Source organism: Gossypium hirsutum, chromosome D07, assembly GCF_007990345.1.
Source record: "Gossypium hirsutum isolate 1008001.06 chromosome D07, Gossypium_hirsutum_v2.1, whole genome shotgun sequence".
Classification (NCBI taxonomy): Eukaryota; Viridiplantae; Streptophyta; class Magnoliopsida; order Malvales; family Malvaceae; genus Gossypium; species Gossypium hirsutum.
Genome location: NC_053443.1, coordinates 15878464 through 15904599, shown reverse-complemented (window position 1 = coordinate 15904599; position 26136 = coordinate 15878464). Strand labels below are relative to the sequence as shown.

Genomic DNA, 26136 nt, shown 5'->3' with positions numbered 1-26136 from the left:
TAAGTAGTGAGACCAAAAAGAGATCTATATGCCTAGGTGAGATCGAGAGGAGATCTTAGGTGGTAATTTCTAGTTAGGATGAGACTAAGACGTGATTCCGAGTTACGAGTGGTGAGTGATATCTTCGAAGCATGTTTATTAACTCAGTGAGGAATTAATAGATTAATTGACCATTGCTTTGATAATTTGCATAGTTTTAAGGCAAGGGGGAAGTGATTAGGTTATTTAGTTTTGTTGATAACTTAAATTCAATTTCTTCATTATTATTATTCGGTTGCAGTAATAATTCTTGAACTAATTAGATTAGTAATTGCTTAATTAATATTTGACTTGATAATCACATTTACCAATTTAGCAATTCCTTGGCCTTGATCCTTGGAATACTCCATGTTCCCTTGTAACACTATAAATATTACATCTCGACATTGTACACTTGTAATTAAAACCTTGCTTTAAAATTATTTTATAATTTTTTTTACACGCATGCATGCGGATAGTCATCTACAGCTTTATTATCAAATAAGAATATATATCCTGCCTTAACAGATAAAATTTAAAATTCAAATTAGAAAATGGAATAAAGATATATATATGTATATATATCTACATAAAGAAAGTAATGTTAACTTATATATCTACATAAAGAAAGTAATGTTAACTTCAATTCAACTATTCACCTATGTGAGATTCAACCCCATTTTGCAAACCTTTCAATAGTGGCTTCAACACATGAACGCCATTGTATAACATTACCTTTTTTGGGGGGCAATTTTTTTACCTGTACATGATGAACCCCAACGTGGCAAACCCGAACACGTGTTCTCCAGCAGAGGTAACCCCTTAGCGAACCATATGCATCTACCTCACTAGAGGCATACTTGAATCTAGCGAGCCTCATACAATGTATTCCTCTGCTAAACATTTGTGAGATGCACATGGGGAAGTTTAGAATCATTGATTACTCAACTCCCCTAAGATGTCATATCTTAGGATGTCACATCACTGCCATTGCCAAGAAGCAAGATTAGATCCCATTGTCAATAGTCTCTAAACACGTAGCAAACCTTGCCTCTTACTATAAAATGATTCATGCAATGGCTCAAAGGAGGGATAAACACACTAAATCTTCTTAATCTTCCTAAAATCTACCACAAAAGGCCTTACACTTTCAGTGTCTCTCTGCCTATCTATAGGTGAACCACCATCTTCTCTCCCCTATTAAATTGACCAATTAACAGTTAATAGTTTATATATATGCATTAATTATTGAATATTATAATATTATGTAATATTATATCTTTTTTTATAATATATAATATAATAATAGCTATATATGTATTAAAGTTTTGGTAATAGTTACATACTATATTATTATATTATGTAATAATATATTATCTATTATAATTAGTGAATAAAACCTACTTAACCGACAAAATCGAGCAAATTCAAGAAAATTAGTTGGTAAATTTGGTTTTGATTTTGGTCCAATTAATAGTTATATATAGTCAACTCTTTCTATTACAACCCTATATATTTTGTATGTTATTGAGAGGTAGCTGTTATACACCTATAACAACGTGCTGTTATAGAGAGATAATTGTTGAAAACCTACCATAGAATTCATATTGTGAATTTCCATCATATAAAGAAAGTAAAAATTATGTTCAAAAAGAAAGAAAGTGGAAATCATATCAAAAAAAAAGACTTATAGTGAGTGCATGCATCATTGCTTTTATGCATATTTTATTTTACATTCTCTTACATGACTAAGTATGAAGTTCACAAATTTAAAAAGTTTTTTGAGCGATTAATTTTTTTTTTGAAAGCAACTGATACTATTTATTAAAAGAAGAAGCCTTAACAATGGTTACAATCCTAATAAACAGTAAATTTAAAGCTTTCAAATAATGACTGGCCACCAAAATGGTGCCTTGAAAATATAATAAATAAAACTGGAATAAAAAACTGTGCCTAAGTGCTTTAATGGTAACCTGAAACGCCAAAAGTGAAAATGAAAAGACATAGCCTATGTAACCCTTCTTTATCCTTCTTCTTCTTCTATTGAAAATAAACCATATCAGCCATGCAAGAGACCTATTTTCTCCCAAAATCAAACCTTCTAATACCAGTCTCTTTCAAAATCGCGAGTTCTTAGGGCGAACAAACACCACAAGGCCTGGACTCAACCTCTCTATCTAACCACCATGATTGCCATTTCTCCTCTCTTGATTTGTCAGGATCTCCACTATATGCGGCGCCTCCTCTATCCAGAATCGATGATACCCGTAACGCCCTCCTTCCTTGGCCATCGCATGAGCCGCTTTGTTGGCTTCCCTTGGTACATGCTTGAAACTCAAACTTTTGAAATTGTAACCTCTCCCCTTAATTTCTTTAATCAAGTTACTAATACACGATCTATCTTCACCCGAGAGTTTAGTTTGCGTATTATGTTTAACGCATCCCCTTCTATGCATATGTCCTGGAACCCCATATCTTCAGCCATAATAATGGCTTGCAGACACGCCCTTGCCTCGGCCATCACTGGATCTGAAATGTTTTCCCATGGGTAGGTACAAGCTACCATTATTAGACCTTCCTTGTTTCGTGCTATGATACTTGAGATAGAACATCTTGTTATTTGATTAAATGAAACGTCAAAATTGATTTTTATGGTGTCATTGTCTGGTGGTTCCCAAACTGAATGTCTAACATCACATGAGTTCTTTAATCTCTCCCCCATAATAGTTGTTTCTGCATTGTAGGCTTAATAAATCCCACAACTTCAGTTACTTGCTCTCGAATACCATCATGATAGAGTTTATTGCGATTATACCAAATTGCCCAATATGCGATAGATCTGATTCTACATGCTTTTATGCTCTGATTTTCAAATTCCGTTGCTAACCAATTTTTCCAACTGGACTCTCTACTACATGTTGGAACTTCCACTCCTAAACCCTGCAAAACCTGCTGCGTGAAGATGCAGACTCTAAAGAGATAGCCCACCGATTCCTCTTCAGTTTGGCACACCGGGCATAAAGTGTTGACAACCAAATTACGGAATTTTAGGTTATTAAAGTAGGTAGATAGTCATTAGCAATTCTCCATATAAGAATATGCATATTTTACTTGGAATCTTGAGCTCCCAAAGTCTTGTAAAGAAAGTAGTAAGGATTTCATTATTTATTCTTGTACCCCACTCTGTAAGAAGCCATCTGTAGCCACTTTTTGCTGCGTATGTCCCAGTATTGTCACCTCGCCACACTGGTGCATCCTGTAGACTATTGCTCACCAAAGGAATTGAGATTATGTTCTTCAATTGCTCCTCTCCAAACAACGTGCAAATAATTTCTTACTTCCAGGTATTAGTTTCCTTGTTAATTAAATCAGAAACTTTAGAATACCTGATATCTATATTTTGACATTTTATTCTGCCATTGCCAGGTCCAGGAAGCCACCTATCATTCCAAATATTGACTAATTCCCCATTACCAATTTGCCATCCTATCCCTTCCTCAAGAAAATATCTGGCTCCCCAAATACTGCACCAGGTATACGAAGGGTAAGCACCTAACCTGGCACTCATAAAATCCCCTTTCGAAAAATACTTAGCTTTCATTACTCGTGCAAACAAACAATGGGGTTGCATTAAGTTTCCACCCCTACTTTGGTAATAGGACCAAATTGAACTTTGATAGATCTTTAAAACCTAACCCTCTCTTCGCTTTGGGGATGCACAGTTCTCTCCATTTACACCCGTGAATACCTTTATTTTTTTTTTGAATTCCGCCACCAAAATTTAACAAATTCAATTAATTAGTTTGAGTTATCAAATTAAAATAATTAATTTATTACAAGTTATTAAATTCTATTAATTAATTTATAAGTTTATAATGTTCAAAATTCAAGTAAAATATTTAATTAGGGAGTTTAATTGTCTATTGAACTCATATATTAAATTTTACTCATTGAAGATTATTTCATTTAATAAAATATGATTAATAGATTTTTTATGTGAATTTAAACATTTTAATTGAAATAATATTTTAATAAATTCATTTTTATTTAATAAATTATAATTGGCAAGATTGGTTATATGAAATAACTATAATTTTCTTAAAATTTTAGACATTATGCTATTATTGAGAACTAATTTAATAAAAAAAAATGTATTTCATAACTATGACACTACACCAAAATAGGTCTATAGCGGCGCTGCCGCTATTTACAATGTCGCTAAGTTTGGCGGCGCTTATCCCACAAACGCCACTAAAGGTCATGCTCTTTAGCGGCGCTTATTCCACAAGCGTCGATAAAGGTCATGTTCTTTAGCAGCGCTTATCTCAAAAACGCCGTTAAAGGTCATGTTCTTTAGCAGCGCTTATCCCACAATCGCCGCTATAGATCTTGAATTCTAGCGGCGCTTTTCCCGCAAGCGCCGCTAAAGGTCATGTTCTTTATCGGTGCTTTTTCCAAAAACGCAGTAATAGATGGCGACTTTTAGTGGCGCATTTTCGAAAAACGCTACAAATTTTGGAATTTTTTTAAATTATAATTTTTCATATTTTGGGCCCTCCTATAGCAACAAATCAAAAGCAAGCAAATCTAATCCAGCCAAAAGCAATAAATTTATATAATATTTCAAATTAAACAAATAAAATAATATAAATATCAATAAATCAAATATAATTTATATTATTTTTACAAAAATGTTAAAACTTAAAATGATAAAAAAATTTATACAATACACTATAACGGCGGATGTTGCGACTGCTAAAACATCTTCATCATATTCTGAAGCTATTGTTGGAGTTCGTCGTACTTTCTGCTCTGCTCTACTTCCCTCGCTGCAGCCTCCGCTTCCCTCGCTTCCACCTCAGCTTTAAGTTGCTGCTGAAGTTCTTCATATTTCCTTTAAACCTCTACTATGGTCGCTTGCATCTGAGCTATTTGGTCTTTTAACCTCTGAACTTCAGCTTGAGCCTGACTTCCCGAAGGCATGTATTGCTACGAGCTGGATCCAAAAAATTTGGTTGGGTTAACAAAAGATCCTTGAAATCGAACTCGACCATACCTTTCAGGACTCAGAACTTCATTAATAATCCGGTTATCAATGTCTTCAAGATGAACAGAACTATCACTGGAAGCAATCACTTCGTACTCCGCCTTTTTATCCTTTAGTTTTTCGTAAAAAACAAATGACATAGTTAGGAACACTATATATATTAAAAAAACAAATGCAGCATAACTTAACAGTAGTTGCATTACAAGCAATGAATTAAACCATTATAAAATAAACACTATAAATAACTAAAACAAGTCAAATCGTATTAAGTAAACGTACCATAATTTCTGCAGCTTCAGGAGTCATAGGGGATCTATCTTTCTTCTTATGTGTAATTTCAAAAAGTTGAAAACGTCCAACTTTTTGACCAGACGACTGTTCCTACAATATAGTAGTAAAAAAGAATTTAATGGAAAGTAATACATAAGTAACTGTTTTAAAAATGTAAAAATACCTCGGCCTCAGCTCCACAAGCAAAACTTCTCGACCCGGCCGTGTGAGTGAATTTTTGTTTCTACTTGCTATTTTTTCCAACTCGTTCACGATCCTACATTATGAAATTATTAGTACGTAAATAGGAAATACTCTAAAGAAAAATAATTAAGATTTTGGAAGTACGTCATACCTCGCCTTTTTTCGAATGCCAAAATCTAACCACATCTTCCCATTGGTACCTCAGCATACCCAGCGGTACATTTTGTAATTTTTCGTCGAGAGTTGTTTTTGTCTTATAATAATCTTTATTTAATGTACTTTTATGGTCTCTCCACCTTTTTCCTAATGCCTTCTTTACATAAGCATCTCAGACTTCTAAAGCAAACCTCACCTAAAAAAACAGAAGTTAAGAAAGTAAATATAAATGAAACTTAAACCCAAGTATTACAGATGACATTAACGTATTGTTGCCTTAATATTATCGAGGGCTTGGTTTTTGTTACTATCGGGCATTTGATGCCATGACTTGTGGTTGATAGGCAACAAATTTGCATTTCGTGCTAAAATGCCCAAGTATCCTGCTAAAAGTCGAGCTTCTGATCCAACAGGTCGACCGAAACTGTTATTGCATACTTTGACACGCTCGATTGGATCTAACTCGTATAAATCCCTAAGCAGCGTACGTCCTCGAACTTTGCGCGTCCCACCACTTTCAGCTGAAAAATGTTATATTATAATATAAGAATTTTAAAAATAAATAAACAATAAGTCAACACGCATGTAAATTAAATGTTAAATTACTTTGAATTTCTGCAGGTTCGTCAGGTGTAATCGGAACATCCGAAGATCCAATAGCAGTCTGTTGTTCAGTACTATTTGTTTCTACCGAGTTTGGAGTATTTTGAACAATGCTTAGATCTCGCACCTTTCTTCTAGGAATTTTATCTGCAATACACATAAAATAGTTGAAAACTTAATAACCAATTAGAACAATAACAACACATATAAAATAGTTGAAATATATAATAAGACCAAGATTTAAATTATGATATTACATATAATTAAACAATCGTAAAATCTTACTAAATCATAATTCGTAAATATCTTCATCCGTATCCTGGCGAACCCATTGAAATTGTGTACTAGTACTAGGGATATTTTCGTTTAAGTTTTGTTCTGGAAAGGGCAAAGTTTCTAATCTGTCGTTGATGTCATCTCTACTTCCACTGCCAATGTCAAACAAGTCTCTAGGGATGTTACGGAGTACAATGTACCAACCCTCATCAGTTGGATCTTTTGAGTAAAAAACTTGTTTGACTTGAGAAAAGAATACATACGGCTCATCTATCAATTGTTGTCCTATGTAAATCAATCGAGTGAAGTTCACCATTGTAAAACCAAATTGATCTTGCTTAATTCCACGAGCAGTATTAACATCGGCCCAATCACCTCGAAATAAGACAACTTTCCATTTTCCATAGTAATCCAACTCAATTATGTCAGTAAGAAGTCCGAAATATTCCACATTTCCCTCAACAGTATTATTGTCCATAGCACTAGCATAACTTGTAATTGAGGAATTAAAAACTATTCCACAATTTTTTGTTCTCCTCAATCTCTCGCAATATTTTGTATGAAATCTGAATCCGTTCATGAGGAACGCATTATATCTTTCAATTACTCGATTTGGACCTTGGGAAAGCCATTTAACTTCGTCATTGATGTTCTTCCCACTCCAAACCTATTGAATGGAAAGTAAACTGAGGAATTAAAAATGTTATTAGAAAACAATATTATTTGTCGATGAAAGCTACAATTGCATACCGTTTGGCTTAACCATTCATGAAAAGATTTTGTGAACAACTTATTGATATCTCGATGTTGTGTTCTTTGGGAGCGCGAACAAGGTCTCACTATTTGTTTGTACTCACTATATTAAAAAAATGTTCACTTTGTTAGAAGATAAACAATTTTGGATTGATGAATATTTATCAAATTTCTAGCACTTACTTCCGTAATGGTTCCATTGATTCATGGTGAAACAGAGCATATCGATGTGCTTGTACCCACAATAAATCATCTAATTCTGCAATTTCAACTTTGCCGATTGGTTCTCCAAAACTCTGGAACAAATAAGTATCGGCCAAATTATGATCCGTAAGTCCAACATTTCTAGTTGGTCTGTTCAACCTTGTTTCAACATCTTCCAAATATCTTGAACAGAAGGTCATACATTCCTCTGCCAAGTAGCCTTCAGCAATTGATCCTTCTGGATAACACTTGTTGCGGTAGTAAGACTTTAATTTTGATAGGAACCTAAACACGATATACAACATTATCAAAAGTTGTATCTAAAGGCATATAGGTGAATGAAGGGAAATTTCATAAATAAGTTAACACCTTTCTATGGGATACATCCATCGATAGAAAATGGGTCCGCCGAGAATTGCTTCATGCGGGAGATGGATTATCAAGTGAACCATAATAGTGAAGAAGGAAGGTGGGAAGATTTTCTCTAAGTTGCATAAAGTCAAAGCAGCTCGATCTTGTACCTTCTGAAGTTCTTCAACATCCAAAACTTTGCCACAAATGGCTTTCATTATATTTGATAGTTCAATTATACAAGACGTCACATTCTTCGACATACAACATCGTAGAGCAACTGGCAGTAAATCTTGCATCAAGATGTGATAGTCATGTGATTTTAGCGAATACAGTCTTTGATCTTTTACACTAACACATCAAGATATATTTGATGCATACGCATCTGGAACCTTTATATCCTTCAACACCATGCAGAACACTTCTTTCTCCGTCTTCGACTTTGAAAAAATAGAAGGCGGCAACCGATATTTCCCATTCGAAAGTGGATTAGGATGAAGATCAGGCCGAATTCCCATTTGGACTAAATCAAGTAAACTCTAAAGATTGTCTTTTGATTTTCCTTCGACATTTAAAATTGTACCCACAATGTTCTCGCACACATTTTTCTCAATGTGCATAACATTAAGATTGTGTCTTAAAAGGTGATGCTCCCAATAAGGCAACTCAAAAAAAATACTTCTTTTTTTCCACAAGTCCGCCTCATTAGGATCGTCCTCTTCATTAGAGTCATCATCAGCTTTATTATTTGATCTTCTATTTCTTTGCGTGTTTGGCGATTGGTTCATCTTCCCATAAGTGAAATTCATATCTTCCAACATCAACAAGATTTCAGAGCCACTGGTCTGCGAATGAGCTTCTCTAAACTCTTCAGTACCGTCAAATACAGAACTCTGAAATCTAAATCTATGATTTTCCAGTAACCACAGATTATGCCCCATGTAAGAGAACTTCTTCCCATTGTACAACCATTGCAGACATGTTTGTGCAGCACAACAAGGACACGCATAACGACCCTTGGTACTCTAACCGGATAAATTGGCATAAGCAGGAAAGTCATTAATGATCCACATCAAAGCTGCACTTAAATTAAGTTCTCCTTTCTCAGCACATCATATGTATCAACACCAGCCCATAATTGATTTAACACTTCAATAAATGGCTGTAAATAAATGTCGATATCATTCTCGGGCCTTTTCTCTCCAAGGATAATCATAGATAAGATAAGGGAAGATTGCTTCATGCAAATCCACAGAGGCAGATTGTAAGGAATAAGCACTACTGGCCAAGTACTGTACGCAATGCTCATGATCTTGTAAGGATTGAAGCCATCAGATGCTAGCCCAAGCTTCACACTCCTAGGATCGCTTGCAAAGCTTGGAAATTTATATTCAAATGATTTCCAAGCTAAAGAATCTGTCGGATGCCTTAGTAATTCATCATTGGTCCGTCCATCATGGTGCCACGTCATTGACTCCGATGTCTTTGACAACATGAAAAGCCTTTGAAGCCTTGGTATCAACGGAAAATACCACAAAATCTTGACTGGATTCTTTCTTGATTGTGCATCATTTTCATCGTCGTTCCCATCTTCTGTGTTTCTATGTATCCAACGGGATTCGCCACATACATGACAACACTATTGGTTTTTTCGATCGCCCCAATACAACATGCAGTCATTCGGGCAACTATGGATTTTGTTGTACCCAAGGCCTAAATCTTTTATCATTTTCTTCATATCTTTGCATGATTGAGGGATTTTTGCAAACGGAAACATTTCTCTCAAAAACTCTAACAGCATTGTCAAAGAGTTTTCTGTCCACCTTCCCAAACATTTTAATTGAAAAAGACGAACACAGAAGGACATTTTTGAAAATTTTGATCCCTCATACAGTTATTCGTTCATGTCATTAAGTAGCGCGTAGAACTTCACCGCTTCTCCATTCGACTCTTCATGAGGTACACTACTTCCCAGTTCAGTAAAAGCATTTCTCCCAATATTACAATCATCAGAAGCCACAAAGTCCGCTGGGAACGACTGGACACCATGATTGTGGATATTAAATGCATCCCGCAACATACCTTCCATGTCATCCCCTCTATCAGACTGATGGTAAGCAGTACCAGAATAAGATACATCCATCCTTGAAGAGGAAGTACTAGGCGGGCATTCTCCATGAAATAACCATTTTTTATAACCCCGAACAAACCCATCAATAATTAGATGCTCATATACAACCTCACGACAATGCCAGTTTATGTTCACACAATTCATACAGGGGCAAAGAATCATGTTCACTTGGCTTGCGTATTGAAATGCAAAATTTAAAAACGTCTATACTCCATTTCGATAACCGTTGCTTACCCTTGACAAATTCATCCAAGACTAGTCCATTTCTTAATTCTTGAAGTCTGATTTTCACCAGAAATTACAACGTTCAGTTCTTCACTTATAAGTATAAATGAGTTATGTATGATATATATTTCTGTATTAAGTAAATTATGTAAGTTATGTATTATATAAGTTATGTAAGTTACGTATTATGTAAGCTATGTAATTTGTATTTTATGTAAGTTATTTATTATGTAAGCTATGTAAGTTATGTATTATGTAAGCTATGTCATAGACTTTTTTATGTAAGTTGTATTTTATGTAAGTTATTTACTATGTAAGCTACGTAAGTTATGTATCATGTAAGCTATGTAAGTTGTGTATTATGTAAGCTATGTATTATGTTAGTTATGTAAGTTATGTATTATGTATGTTATGTAAGTTGTGTAGAATGTAAGCTATGTAAGTTATGTGAGTTATATATGTAAGTTATGTATAATATTAATTAATCGGCCAAGTTGTGAATAATGTAAGTTATGAAAGTTATGTATTATGTAAGTTATTTAAGTTATGTATTACGAAATTTTATCTTAATATTATATAAGTTATGTAATGAGAAATTAATATTATATAAGTTATGTTATTAGAAATTAATATTATATAAGTTATGTAATTCGAAATTTTATCTTAATATTGCATAAGTTATATAAAATTAGAAATTGATGTGTACTTAGAAATTAGAAATTAATATTATATAAGTTATGTAATTAGAAATTTTATCTTAATATTATATAAGTTATCTTAATTTTATGAAATTAGAAATTGATGTGTGATTAGAAATTTTATCTTAATATTATATAAGTTATGAAGTGTCCTGCTAAAAGCTATGTAAGTTGTGAAGTAGATATGAAATTACTGTTACTTAAGCTATATGTAAGTTATATATTATGTAAGTTACATAAAATACATAAATTATGAAATATGATCGCAAGATTTTGCAAGTCTTGAAATTTGATCTTAATATTATATAAGTTTTGTGTTAAGCAAGTTATTTAATGTAACGTGTAGTTAAGAAATTTCGAATAATTTTAAAATAAAAAAAATTAATTCAAATCCCAGTACAATTTATTAAATTGCTTCTATTTTGCTCAACATATATAGCAATCGTTGATGGATGATAATAGAAAAAATAAGTCAGAAAAGTACATGGCAATTGTAAAATAAGTAAAATGAAACATAAGCTAAAGGAAAACAGCCAAAACCAATTACATGTATACAAAACCAGAGCCCCAAAAGAAACATTTTTCAAAAATCATCATGATAAAACTATTACTGATTTAAGTTATGAACTAAAACATACCTTAATATTTAACTCAACTTTGTCTACATCACTCTCACCAGCAAACAGAGACTGCAGTCAGAAATATGAATTTTGTTAAGTAATTTGGGAAAATTCATATAAATAAGGGAAAAAACGTTCAAATTTTAACATGTACCTACCCAAACAATAGTTCCGCCAAAACACAGGCAACAAACCAAATGTCAATGGTCAGATATGTATTAAGTTACACCAAATATTAATTCCGCCTACAATAGATGAACCATGATCAGACTAGCAGCAAATATTTTTTCAGTTTAGCCATCAAATATGTAAAACTTTATCGATATCACAACCAAATATTACTTGGAAACATTAAATGGCAGCTTAAAACTTTACCAATATGAGAACCAACTATAAAAACTGAATGAATACCAGTGACCCTAAACCAAATATAAAGAAAAGAGAACTAAAAGCAGCCAGGTGTTTACGAAACTATAGAAAAGTAACTAAACAAAGTATCAATTGATAAAGTCAAGTGAAACATAAGATACTTAGCATCCATTAATGAAGACAATACAATGATGTGAATACAAAATCAAGTAGCATGTTTAAGAATTTAAAATCTCAAATATGTTAAAAAAAAGAATGTCATCTATGCACAAACAATTTTAAAAAAATTCAAATACTTAGAAAATATTAAAACACTAAACCTTTACTGCATATATGTGTGCTGTCAAATTTTAACATTGAAAAAGTAATAACGAATAAATAAATAGTTACTGAACAAAAAAAGAGAGAGTAAATAGTTGCACTGAACTAGCAAGTTAACAAATAAATCAACCTAAGCTCAAGCATATCAAAAATAAAAATGAGAACAAATCATTCATTTCTCATCTCCTCTAATGATAACTTAATATTTTTCTTTTTCCAACTCAACCATTTTTTTTCCATTACAGAAGGGTAAAACATACTAGAACACTTTGAATTTTCTTTTTCATCTAAGTACCGTAAGACTTCAATTCTTCCTTTTTCTTGAATTTTTCAACAAGCCAAAAAAATAAATAAGAATAAGTATGCTTTAGTTTTAATACATATACATATACATATATATAAATTTCAACGGGATTCGCCCTACTATATGAAATGAAAAGGATATAAGAAACTGGTTTTTGATATATATGAAATGTCGATATATAAAACTAATTTTTTATGCAAAGTTCTCAACCTATAACGTTTTCTGAAAATGAAAATAAAAAAAAACCAAATGTTCGGAAGCCCCAAATTCACGATATTATCGAAACACCCGAAATGGATTTTTTTTGTTCAAAATCGGTATTCCAGATAACATTCACGCATGAAGAAGAAAAAGAAAGTACCGATGGTTGCAGTACCGGAGACGCACGGAGGCTGTGATGCAGCAAAGCAGACGGCGCCGTACAGGATTACGTCAGGTTTGGGGAACTATTAGGAATTAGGGGAAATTTTAGGGATTTGAGGGAGATGACAGTTTTGGGGGGAGAATCGGGGTTTGGTTTTGTTTCGGTCAAAAGGATGAAAAACAAACGACGCCGTTTTCTTTTCCTATTTAACCCAGTTGCGACGTTTATACATAAGCGCCACTAAATATAGTCAAACGCAATCGTTTCCACATCAATTAAATCAAACTCCTGGCGTTTTTAAAAAACGCCACAACAAATATAGAAAAAATGGCACCATTTATATAAAACTTAAAACATATTTGCGGCGTTTTAAGGAAAGTGCCACTATAGACAATGCCAAATGACGCAGTTTCTTAACTCATAATACACTTTTACGGCGTTTACAAAAAGCGCCACTAAAAGCAAAGAACAAAACGGCGATGTTTTGCTAACATTTTAATAAAATTTGTGGCGTTTTCATAAAAACGCCGCTAAGGCCTCGCTTTTTGCAGCGCTTTTAACATAAACGCCGCTAATGTTTATAATTTCTTTTAAATTAGAGAGAAAATATTAACTAATAAAAAAGGAGAGTAATGCATTTTTAAAAAATAATTACACATTTTAAAAAATAAATACATCAATATATTTTTATATTGAATAAATATAAATATTTATGTATGCAATATAAATAAAAAATATTTTAATTATATCAATAATTATGTTACTATTTTACAAGATCTGGATCAAACTAATTAAAAGTTAATGTATACAATTGAACAATAAAATATTGTTCATGTGTGCTTTTGGGATTTAACCCATTTTGATATATTTTTTAAATAATAATTTATATTTATATTATTTACATTTATATTCTAAAATATCCAAGATTAAACACAAAGCCCCAAACCCCAAAGTGGAAACCCTAAAATCATCAACCATATAAAATACCAAACCATCAAACCCCAAAATCCAATCCACACTATATCATAAACATTAACCGAAAATCTTAAACCCTAAACCATAAACATTAAACCCGTAAACCACAAACAACAACCACCAAATCATAAACTCTAAACCTTAAAATTGGCCAAACCCTAAAGTCTAAACCGTAAATCATAAACCATAATCCTAAACCATATCTTTGGGAATTCGGGTGGCCAATGCTAGTTTAGTACAAAACATATATTTTATATTCTTAATTATTTAGTTTAGTACAAAACATAATTTTATATTCTTAATTATATTAAATAATATAGGTGTGCTACAAAGTGACATGAATCCCAATAAAATTCAAATGTTATTCTTTAATTAATTTTCAAATAGTATCTTTAAACCTTGAACATCAAACCTTCAATCCCTAGCCCAAAATAAAAAATAGTATACCATAAACCCTAAAACTCTATACCATTAACATTAATTCTTAAATTCTAAATCCTAAAATGGAAAATAAATTAATTTTATTGCGGCGTTTTTACCTAAAACGCCACTGAAGTACTAAAAACTGCGTCGTTTTGGTTAACAATTTTGCGGCGCTTTCCCTAAAGCGCCACTAAAAGTTGCTCTATAGCGGCGTTTTCAAATAAGCGCCACTAATGCCTCTATAGGTCAAGCCAGAACGATGCGGTTTGGTCAAAATTTTTGCTGCGCGTCAGTAGAAGCGCCACTAAAAGCTTATATATAACGGCATTTTCGGGTAAGCGTCGCTAACGGCGCTATAGCTCAAGGCGAAACTTTTCGTTTCGGTTTAAAATTTTTCGGCGTTTTTTAGTTAAGCACCGCTAATTGAGGGATATAGCGGCGTTTTCAGGTAAGCGCCGCTAACGCCTCTATAGGTCAAGCCGGAATGATGCGTTTTGGTCAAAATTTTTACGGCGCTTAGCGGCGTTTTCGAGTAAGCGACGCTGACAGCGCTATAGATCAAGACGAAACGTTGCGTTTCGGTTTAAAAATTTTCAGTGTTTTTTAGTTAAGCGCCGTTAATTGCGGGATATAGCGGTGTTTTCTACAACCACCGCTATTGGCTCTATACCTCAAGACCAAACGTTGCGTTTTGGTTAAGATATTTTGCAGCGCTTTATGCTAATGTTGTGCTTTAGCGGCGTTTTTGCATAAGCGCCACTAATTCTACTATACCTCAATATCGTATGCTGCATTTTGTTCAACATTTTTTGCGGCGCTTACAAAAAAACGCCGCTAACTGTACTATATAATGGTGTTTGTATAATGCGCCGCTACTGCCGCTATTCCTGAAGATTAAACGATGTGTTTTGTCAGCATTATTACGACGTTTTTGTTTAAAAACGCCACTAATGATATTCTTTTACGGCGTTTTTTAAAAAAAGGCCACTACAGGTCCGAGTTTTTGCGGCGTTTCCAAACAAGCGCCACTAATGCTCGAATTTTAGCGGCGTTTTTTGTCCAAACGCCACAAAAATACCGCTAAAAGCCTGTTTTGGTGTAGTGTGACTATTGCTTTTATAAGTTAAAAGTTGTTATAAATAATTAAAATAAAATATAAACGATAGATTCTACTAAAAACCCTGTTGTTATAGTGGATCATTGTTATAGATTACTGGTCAATCAACTATGGTTAATTGTCCTTTTTGTTCACCTAATTATTAAAATTTCAAATTAATTACCCACCGGATTTTTTTTTATCCTTTTTCATTTAGTACCTCACGGAAGAAGTCATGGCAGTTAAATAAAATACACCTAATTTCCCGTTAAAAAAGAACTTTGACAAAGAATGATTTTAGTTAAAAAAACACCCTAAAACAAAAAAATAAACTCTCTCAACAATAAAACCCTAATCCTTTTGATTTTTCGGTGAAAACACACTAACCATTTGATTTTGCAAAAATAAACTGTCTTAAAAAATAAACAAATAAACGATATTGTTTTCATAAGAAAAAAAATCAAACACAAAATACCCTACTACAAACAATAGAAAAGGATAAAAAATATAAATCCAGTGATTAATTTGAAACCCTTAAGTCTCACCAAATAAAAATATGAGCTCCAATAAAAAAAATTCTTTGCCATCGAATCATTCACTAATTTATGTAAACCAACACCAAGAATCAATTCTCTACTTAAATCTTGCTCAACCAATCCTCGTAAGAACCACGAAAACGATAGATTTGATCAGCAATAATTATGCACACATATATCTAAATCACCTTAAAAATTTGCTACCCACGAGTCAACAGCCGCTACCTTTCAGCATTCATTGAGATCTTCCATGGCTATGATATTGGTTATATCTCTAACCACCACATCCTCAGTACTTTTCGCTTTAAGCCTTAAGAGCTTACCCATTTCCCACATTTTTTTTTCGGCTTTCTTTACGATTGCTCTGTTTCTATTTAAAAAGTCTAAATCTGATAAAGATGCATTTACAATCTTGTCCGACTTCGGCGAAACCTTTGAAGCCCTTTTTATTCTAGCAGCCTTATTCTTCTTTTCTATGGAACTTAAAAGTTGTTCTTCAATGTCTCCCACTGCTCTCACTTTCCTTCTTCTAATTAAACTTTCTTTGTTGCTAATCTTGTTACTTCTATCATCTGCTAAAACAGCTCCCACATTCTCCTCAACACCCTTTTAAGTTGTTTCAGAAAAGAGCCCTCGTTAGTTGTAGTTACATTGTCCAACCCAATCGCCTCTATTTCACCACAATGTATCAAATTAACACTAACCTGAAATGAGCCCAAATCCTTGTTAATACAGTCAACCTCATTCTCGACCTCCTCTCTCTAGTAAGGTGAGTGTTCGATCGAATCGAGTCAAAATTTTTTTAATTTAATCGAGTTAATGAGTCTTATTTTATCATCCTAACTCGATTTAAAAAATTTTCTAATCAAGTCGAGTGAAATTAAAAAAAAATTAAATATGTCGAATTAAAATTTTGTTACAGTAACTAATTTCATGTTAAAGTATATATATTTAAAAACTTTTTCAAATAAAAATAATAAAAATAATAATATGCTTTAGTATGATAAACTTGAATTATTAATTAACTTATTTAAATTCTAAAATTATTATTTTAGAAAATTTTAAAATTTTTAACTTTATTCATATATTGTTTAGAATTTTTCTAAACATTTTTTTATAATTTTTTAAAAATATAAATTTATAAATTTTTTGAGTTTTTTAAAATTATTTTGATTTTCTTTTTGTAATTTTTGTTGAGAGAGATCAATTTGTTCATTTTCAAAATTCATAGGGATTTATACCAATCTGTTATTCGAATTATTCGAGTTATTCAAGTTATAAAATTTAATTTGACTCGAACTCGAAACTTGAATTACTTACTCGAATTAACTCGAACGACCTGAAAAACTCGATTTATTTAGTTAGAAATTAATTTTTTTTGTCGAATCAAATTTTATATATCCCTACTCTCTAGCTTTTAAATTCAATAAATTTGTCCCTGATAATGCCTCCATGTGTCATCTCGTCCAAGCTAAGCATGCTGCCCATACCCAACAAATCCAACCTATTACACCCAATATTCTCAATTTCCCATAACCTTTCATTAATGACATCCACCATCTCTCTGTTGTCACTACTAGGATTTCCATGTGACTTCTCCCATACCAAAATCTGTCGCCACCGCCCTATCGTCACTAGCAGATTCAATAGGTACTCTGACAGTAATCCCTTTTTTTATCATGACCAAACAAGGCCAATCTCCAGTTACCATTTGTTGATGACTCGTTCTTGGTGAGACTTACTTGTCGAGCATCTGCCATGTCATTGTCCCCTTCATTCCATTGCGACAACTCATCTTCTTGACCAACTTGTTCCATTACTGACTTCTCTATTCCTCCATAGAAGTAGAACTGTCTTCACTTTTTTGACAATTCAGAATCCTCTAACAAAGGATCATTGCTATTATAACGGTGTAATTTATCCTTTAAAATATATTATTACATTATATAATACTTTCACATACTGTAATAGTAGAACATAATATATTAATTATCGTAATTATCATTTATTATTATACTAATTGAAATATGTTTTAAGTCACGATACTCTTCATACATTAAAAGTTAACGCTCTTACTATATTATACAATACTATATCATATCATATATAATATATAATATATATTAATAGTTTATATATAAACATTAAGATTGGGTTAGGTAATGAATTGATTTGCTGTTGTCGATTAGATTTTAAATTTTAAAAATGTTTAAACCAAATTTACACTTATTAAATATAATATATATTTAAACCCAAAACTAAACCAATGTCAACCAAACCCAAACCAAATTTAAACTTTATTCGAAACTCAACCTAAATAAAAATAAACTCATTTCAAATTTAAAATTAATATAAAGATAATAATATTAATGAAAATTTAATATTAATAAAACATTAAACATTAATCAATAAAAAATTAAAAATAAAACCTAAATTCCCAAATAGTTAAAATTAAATTTATTAGTAATATTATTAGTATCGCATAATATATCATGTTTAATCATTTGTACTAAGTATAACACTGGTTATCACATTATTAAATTAATATATTATGTTACTGTATATTTTATATTATTATTAAATTTAAAGTTTATATATTTATTATAATCATGTAATTTAAAATATTTTATATTCAATTAATATTTTTAAAATTTTATGTCACTTTATAATTAACGTAAAAACATCTTATTAATTATTTTTTTATTAATAAAATTGTAATATAAATATGTTATTGTTATAAACACATTTTCATAAAATAAATAATTACAAGATTTGTGAGCTCTAAAGATAAATAAAATAAGACAAAAAAGAGTATAAAATTTTGATTAATATCATAATTAAAAACCTAATTCAGACAAGTTTTTCAGCTGTATATACAGAAGGTAAAATGCCCATTTTGAAGGATTCTTATTAAATAGAGAAAGGCCCAAAAGATAGATTGGAGTGTAGTGGACGTGGGAATCAGATCTGTCATGATTGCAGCCCATGCATTTAAAGTTAGTAGCAAACTAGGGAATCCCAAACCCCAAAACTAAGGGAATATCTGTTTAGGTAAATAATAGTTTAAAATTAATAATCAAGCAAATAGCCTTTTTCTTTAAAAAAATAAACGAAATTTAATTAAGAATGGTTTTCTTATATATATATAACTAGTTAATTATATTTGATATTAAATATATTTTAATTAATTATTTTGTATTAAGTTTTTGGAAAAACAAATTTAATTTTGTATAGTAATTTTAAAATATTTTTAAACCTTTTTTTAATTATTAAAATAATATTTAATGTATTATTAGTTTTTAAAAATATTTTAGAATTATGTTTTTGGAAAATAAACTTATAGAAAACAATTTTTAATCTAATTTTGAAAAAACTTATTAAAAGTGATGATGCAAAATAAAAATATTTTAAATTTATTTTTATAGAAAATGTTAATATTAAAATGATTAAGTTTTTTCTTAAAATAATTTAAAAAGGAAAAATGCTTTTTAATTTGACTTTGTAAATGGTGGATCTACCTAATTTTTAATATTAAAAATGATAATGTGTGAAAATATTAAAAAGACTTAATACATAATTTTGTATTTAAGTTTGACACTTTTTTCTAATGTGATACTTATATTATTTTTTGGTCCAATGTAATAGTTATATTTGCAAAAGTTATACATTTTGGTAACTAAAGCTAACAGTGTAAACTTTCTAGGGTTTAATTTAGGTTTTAGAGTTGATTTGATGAAAAATCATAATTAACTAGTAATATTAGCAATTAACTTTTATCAAATCGACCCTAAAACTCGAATTAGAACACTTCCATTGAACTGTATTTGACAAATGAGACAAATTCACAATGCTAAGTTTATGTTGATTATGCCTCATATTTCAGCGAATTTGAGAGATAATCTCACAGTTAAACTCTTTTTATTTATTTTAGTCGAACTCTAATTAGTCTAGATTATTTTATTATTATTTGACCTACGAATTTAACCTATAAATAAGCTTTTTTACAACCTTAAAATATACACCTATTAAATATTAGAACTCATAATATTTTTGAAGAATTTTTTATTTATGTTTTGAGGGTTCTTTGTTTTCGGATTTTGAGATTTAATTTTTTATCTCCATTTTTTTGTACTATTTGTTCTTTTGCTATTATAGTAAAATTATCTTTACCCGTAATTTTTTATCCTCTTTGGAGGGGTTTTCCCACATTAAATTTGTGTGTTCAATTTCTCAATTTCTTCCGCTATTTTTTACTTGTTAGTTGCTTAATTAGGTTGATCCCCAACCGTTTATTCTATTAATAAAATCATGAAAATTTCAAATATAATAATATTAGCAATTAACTTTCATCAAATCAATTCTAAAAGCCGAATTAAATATAAAAAAGTCAACACTGTTACCTTTGGGTACCAAAATATGTAACTTTTGTCAAATACATGTACTACATTGGACAAAAAATAACACAAGTATCTAGTGGCGATCTAGAGGGGGGCTAGCATGGGCCCCGGCCCCCCTAAAATTTAAAATTATTATTTAAGTCCTTAAATTTAAAAAAAAATTAAATTAGTAAAGGTAAAATTATACTTTGGCCCCTCTAAAATTATAAAAATTTGATTTAATCCTTTAAAAATTATAAAGATATTGACTATAAAAAATAAAATTTCATTTGACCCCCCTAAAAGATTATTGGCTCTGCCCCTGCAAGAATCACATTAAAAAGTGTCAAACTCCGGTACTAAACAATATATTAAATTTATTAAAATATAAATAACCTTGATTATAAAAAATATGAAGAGTTTAATTATAATTTTTTTTAAAATTAAAGAAACTTAATGTGGAAATATTGAAAAAAAAACCTTAAGCATTAAGATCGAATTAGAAGGGAAAAATAAAAAAAATTATTAAAGGATTAATTATAAAATTTAAAAAATATAAATAACCTTAATGTGAAAATACTTTTGAAAACTTAATTATGGATCATTAAGAAAATAAATTAAAAATGACATAAACACTGATTAAAAAAGATTAATCCATAATACAAAAGTAAAAAAAAAAAGAGAGTCATTAAAAATACATAAAAAAAACCCTAATTATCGCATTAGAAATTGTTAACTCTTACCATATAAACACCATTCACTATATATTATAATTAATTGTGAGTTTTAATTATTATTTTAAATTTATAATTGATGAGATATTAAATGATGAGAGTTGCCGCAGTTAAAATTATAATTAATCCACCTAAGCTTACTTTTTTTTTATTTGCTTTAGATCCACTTAAACAGTATAAAAGTTAAAATAGTTATACATTTTTTTATAATTATTTATATGATTAATATTTTAAAATTTCAATTTTTATATTTTATGGTCTATTCATGTAGATCATGCATATTAAGTTTGATGTAAATTTAAAATTTTAAACTTTTTATTTTATGTAAAAAAATCAATCGTTGAATATATATTAATATATAGAGAGTATTTTAAATCAATATGATAGAGATATCAAATTAATTCGAAAATTTACATGTATTACAAGTACAATTATATTAATAAATCCAATGATTGAATCATTAAAGTATTAATCATATAAATAGTTATGGAAGTGTGTAAAATTACTTTAATTTTTATACTGTGAGTGGATCTTCCCTATATATATATATATTAAATTCCATTGAAAATTTGGAATTAGAATTTATTATTTTCAATTATTTATTTGGAAGAATAAAAATGTTCAACTAATAATTTAGGGGTGTTTGAACAGCCAGTTCGGTCGAACTGAACTAACATTAATAGAATTAACTGAAATTTTAAAGTTTTTAACAATTAACTGAACCAAAATATTTTAAAAATCTATTAACTACAGAATTAATTTCAATTAATTTGGATGGTTAATTGAATAACCAAAATTTTTACATGTTTTAAAAAAATTTATTGCAATATTCTTTTTCTTTATTTTCAATTTTAAAAAATAAAAGCAAAAACAACAAATAACAACACTAAAGAAAGTTTGAGCGATGAAATGAAAGGAAAAAAAGAGTTTTAAGGGAGAAGATTCAAAGTAGATGGTCAAGACTCAAGCCACGCCCCAGCTCTTTCAAACTCTGCTTTGAGTATAACGGCAGAAAGAAGAAGAAAAAAAGCTTAGGTTTACTAGCTAGGGTTTTTTACTTTTACTTTTTTTAAAAAAAAAGATTCTTTTAATTTAAAAATATATAAATCTATTAAGTTTTAAGCTCATTATAATAATTCGTATAAATTCATTAAATTTTATGTTCATCCTTTAATTTTTATATTTTAAGCTTACATAATATATTGGACTTATCTAATATATTGGGCCTATAATATTTTATTATTAATAATTTTAATTAATCAATTAATTTGATTAGTTACTTGGTTTCAAACTAAATTATCTGTTAATTGAAATTCTAAAAATCTTTTAATCGATCCCCACTAAATTAGATTCAGTGATTAATCAATTAACCAACTTAATTCGTCTTGATCAATTAATTCAATTAAAACTGAATTATGCACAACTTTACAATAATTAAAACACGATGAGACACAAAACAAAACATTAACATGACATGATTATGCAAACATGTGGAAGTCTACATGAAACAAGTTATAAGTATATACCACCTTGAAAACAATTATTACACAAAATAATAGGAATATGTTTATATATATAAGGTACAAAACATAATATTAGAGCATTTATGTTTTTTTTTTCTATTTATTTTTTATAATTTTTATTTTTATAGATAATTAAATTAATAATTTATTTATATAAGTTAAATCCAATAGATAAATTAACTTTTTGTTTATCTAATTACTATTTGTTGAGTGTTTTTGTGTGTCTGTCTTAAAGGAGGCTAATTTTCCCATTTATGTGATACAATTCATGGATGGTAGGCCCCCCATGCATGCTGTAACACCCCAAAATTTAAACTTATGTTTGTTAAATTATGTCAATAATTAAGTATTTGCTTTAGTGGTTTAGAGTCTTAATTATGTGTTTGAGATCAAGGGTTTAAGTGTCATTTCTAAAAAACTTTTGCTATTTGTTTTGTCAAAGCTTTATCCTTGAACTCTCGAACTAAATTTAATTCTGTGTAAGTTTATGTTAACGATGAGCCTAGTGATTCAATGGTTAAGCTTTAATGTACGTTTGGTCTTGTGTTTGAATCATTACGTATGCAATAAGGAAGTATTTTTGCTTCTTTTTGGAAATTTATAAGTTTTATTTTAAATCTAATAATTAAGTTTTTCTCACCTTTTATTTTTCCCTCTTCCCAAATCCGCTTATTTGTTCTGTATGTTCTTCTTTTTTCCTTTTTTTTTCTTTTTCTTCTTCTCAAATTAACTTTTTTTTCTTTTGTCCTTCGTAATTGGCTAGTGCATTCTTGTTGGTTTTTTGTCCTCTATTTACTCGACTAGAGATTGTTGGGTAAGTGAATGGATTTGTTTTTGTGCAACACCCTTTTCGGGTTTTTGCTTGTGGTTTTGATTGTTGGCTTTTTTATTAGGAGAGGAACGAGTGACCCTAGATGATCCTCCAACAAATTGATTAGATTTTCCACTACATGTTTTCGATAAGTGAATTGTTCTAATTTGGGGAGTTGAGTTGAAGTTCTTCGATGTTGCTTCGGGGTTGTATGTTACATTAGCATTTGGTGGCGGATAGATAGTTTAATTGGTCAATTGATTCTTTTTTAAAGCTTTGGAAGTCTCGGGTTTGCTCTTATATTGAAACTATATTAGTTGTGTAACGAAAATTTGAAATTCTACGAAAGATGAAAGCAAAAAACCATGGCTGTCGAAGCCACACGGCCGTGCGGCAAGCTGTATGGTAAAGCATGTAAGGCATTGACTTGGGTCGCATGACTAGGGACATGGACGTGTGTCTAGACCGTGCTAGAGACTATTATGTTTAGAACTACACAAGCCAGAGACATGGATGTGTGTCCCAGTCATGTGAGCGACTGTTTAATTTGGAAACACACGGGCGTGTGTCCAGACTATGCGAGAGACTGACTTGAGCCACATGGCCATGTGTCAAGCTATGTGTTAGGCTGTGTGGGATACTATGATGAGCCATACAGGAGTGTGTCAAACTGTGTAGACTACACAGGCCTGCCATCTAGGCCATGTGAATCCACACGGGCATGTGGGTTAAAAATCGAGATTTTTCCCTAAGGTCGTGAATGTTGTTCGAATCGAACATAGGCCTATTGTGGGGTCCATATTATCTGAATTAGTATAAAAACCCGTTATCTGATGCTCTGTTTCTGTATAAATTATTTTTTATACACATATTTGATATGTAATATGATAAGTAAGTGTGTTTCATTTTACATAAACAGGATCTGAATTCGTATCATTGTATACGCATATATGATATCTATTAAATCTATATCCGCATTTGGATTGGGATTGTATAAAGGAGGAAGTGTGGGGAATTTAATAATATGCCAAATCTAGAGGCTAAGCCACGTATATATCTGATTCTGACAATTTATTGCATTCTAATCCGGTAGCTAGGCTGCAATTATTCTAAAATGCAATATACAGTCACTATGCACTGTGTAGTGATGGATGGGTACTTGATACCCTATATGATGTATAGGATGGATGGAGATGGTGTGTAGCGAATGGGGTATGAATCTGTATCTGTACCTGTTATGTTTTACTTCTGTATCTGATATACTCTGTTTTTGTATCTGATTCTTAGAATTGTCTGAATAATGAAAAATTGAAACCTTATCTAATATATTGTTGTTTAATTAAATTCATAAGTTACACACTGAGTTGTAAACTTGTTTTGTCTATTTGTTTGAATTCCAAGTAACCTCAGCCTTAGTCGAGATAGCGTGTCAAGAGCTCGATCATTGTTCGCATGGCTATTTTAGTTTTTCTTGGGGATTTATGTTAATACAACATTTTTGGATTCTTCATTTTTAAAGATTGGATTTTTGTGATTTGCTATAACTGTTTAAATGAATTCGGTTCGTTTGAGATTCTAAATATTTAATATGGATTTTTTTTCAAGTGGATTAATGTAACTCTTCGGATCTGGCCTTAACTCCTAGGCCAGGTTTGGGTGTTACACATGCTAACACATATCCTATCCTAAGATTAACACGAGTTCTTTAGGTGTGAGTTCGCTTGCATGATGATGCGAACTCACCAATTGTGAGCTCATGTAAGGATGCAAACCCACCACGTGCGAACTCATATAAGCAAACTATGCAAGCTATCATTATTAGAGTAAAGGGGATCGAGTCAGTCCCAATCGGGTAACTGGGTAGCTGGTCAGTAATGGTGAAAGCATAACAATTTGTCTCCCACCTAGTTTGAAGAAGAGTTATAAAGTGGCTCTTCTAATAACTTAGCTATGCGAAGTGAGATTTTTTTAGAATGAAACTTATTGTATACACCTTTTGTTTAAAATTTTTGTGTATGTTTTGTCACCTGTTAAAAAGAGGTACATCAATACGATGTTGATTGAGCCTTCGCTCCTAGACATGTGAATCATCAGGTTTTGAATTTCTTTAAAAGGACATGGTTTTAACCCTAAATGTTGACCCATTTAGATTTGAAATTTTTGAAGAAGAGATGACGTTGAGAAAGACAATTGTGATTTAGAGGTAAACTTTTTAAAATTTTTAAATACTCATTCTAGTCATTCTAGGTTTAGTTGGGTGTGATAGTTAAGAAAGAGGAGGTAACCGTAGTGGTCAAGGTAATCACCGTGGTTCAGGGAGTAATCACTCGCAACATCGTGAAGCTGATGTTTCTATGGAGGCAAAAGCTTATGCTTGTATCGCTAAGTACGAAGACATGAGTCGTCATTTGGCCATTCGAGGCATTCAATTGCCCAATTTTGCTTATGACTTCTCAATGTCAAAGGCTCAAGGTGATTGAGCGATACCGAATGGGGTTTCTTACTTTTGTTACATGTGTAAGAAGCAAGCTTTCACTTTCCTCTCCATCATTTTATTTTTTCCATCTTTTTGATGAATATGGTATAGCTCCGGGGCAATTATTCGGTTTCTCATGGTAGGTCGCGATTGCCTATTTCATTGAGTATGCTCGTCAAGAAGAGGCACCGTTGATTTTTATTTTCCAGCATCTGTACCAACTCAAAACCTGTAATCAAGGAAGTTCTTTGGGTTTGTTTTATTTTACTCCT

General features: G+C 31.0%; 1 long non-coding RNA gene across 1 annotated transcript; it reads left to right on the top strand.

The window, feature by feature from the left end:
* Positions 1-1981: 1981 nt before the first annotated feature.
* Positions 1982-3786, top strand: LOC107956643 (uncharacterized). Its single transcript, XR_005916167.1, has 3 exons — positions 1982-2338; positions 2500-3362; positions 3445-3786. It is a non-coding gene; the product is annotated as an uncharacterized lncRNA (long non-coding RNA).
* The last annotated feature ends 22350 nt before the right edge of the window (positions 3787-26136 follow it).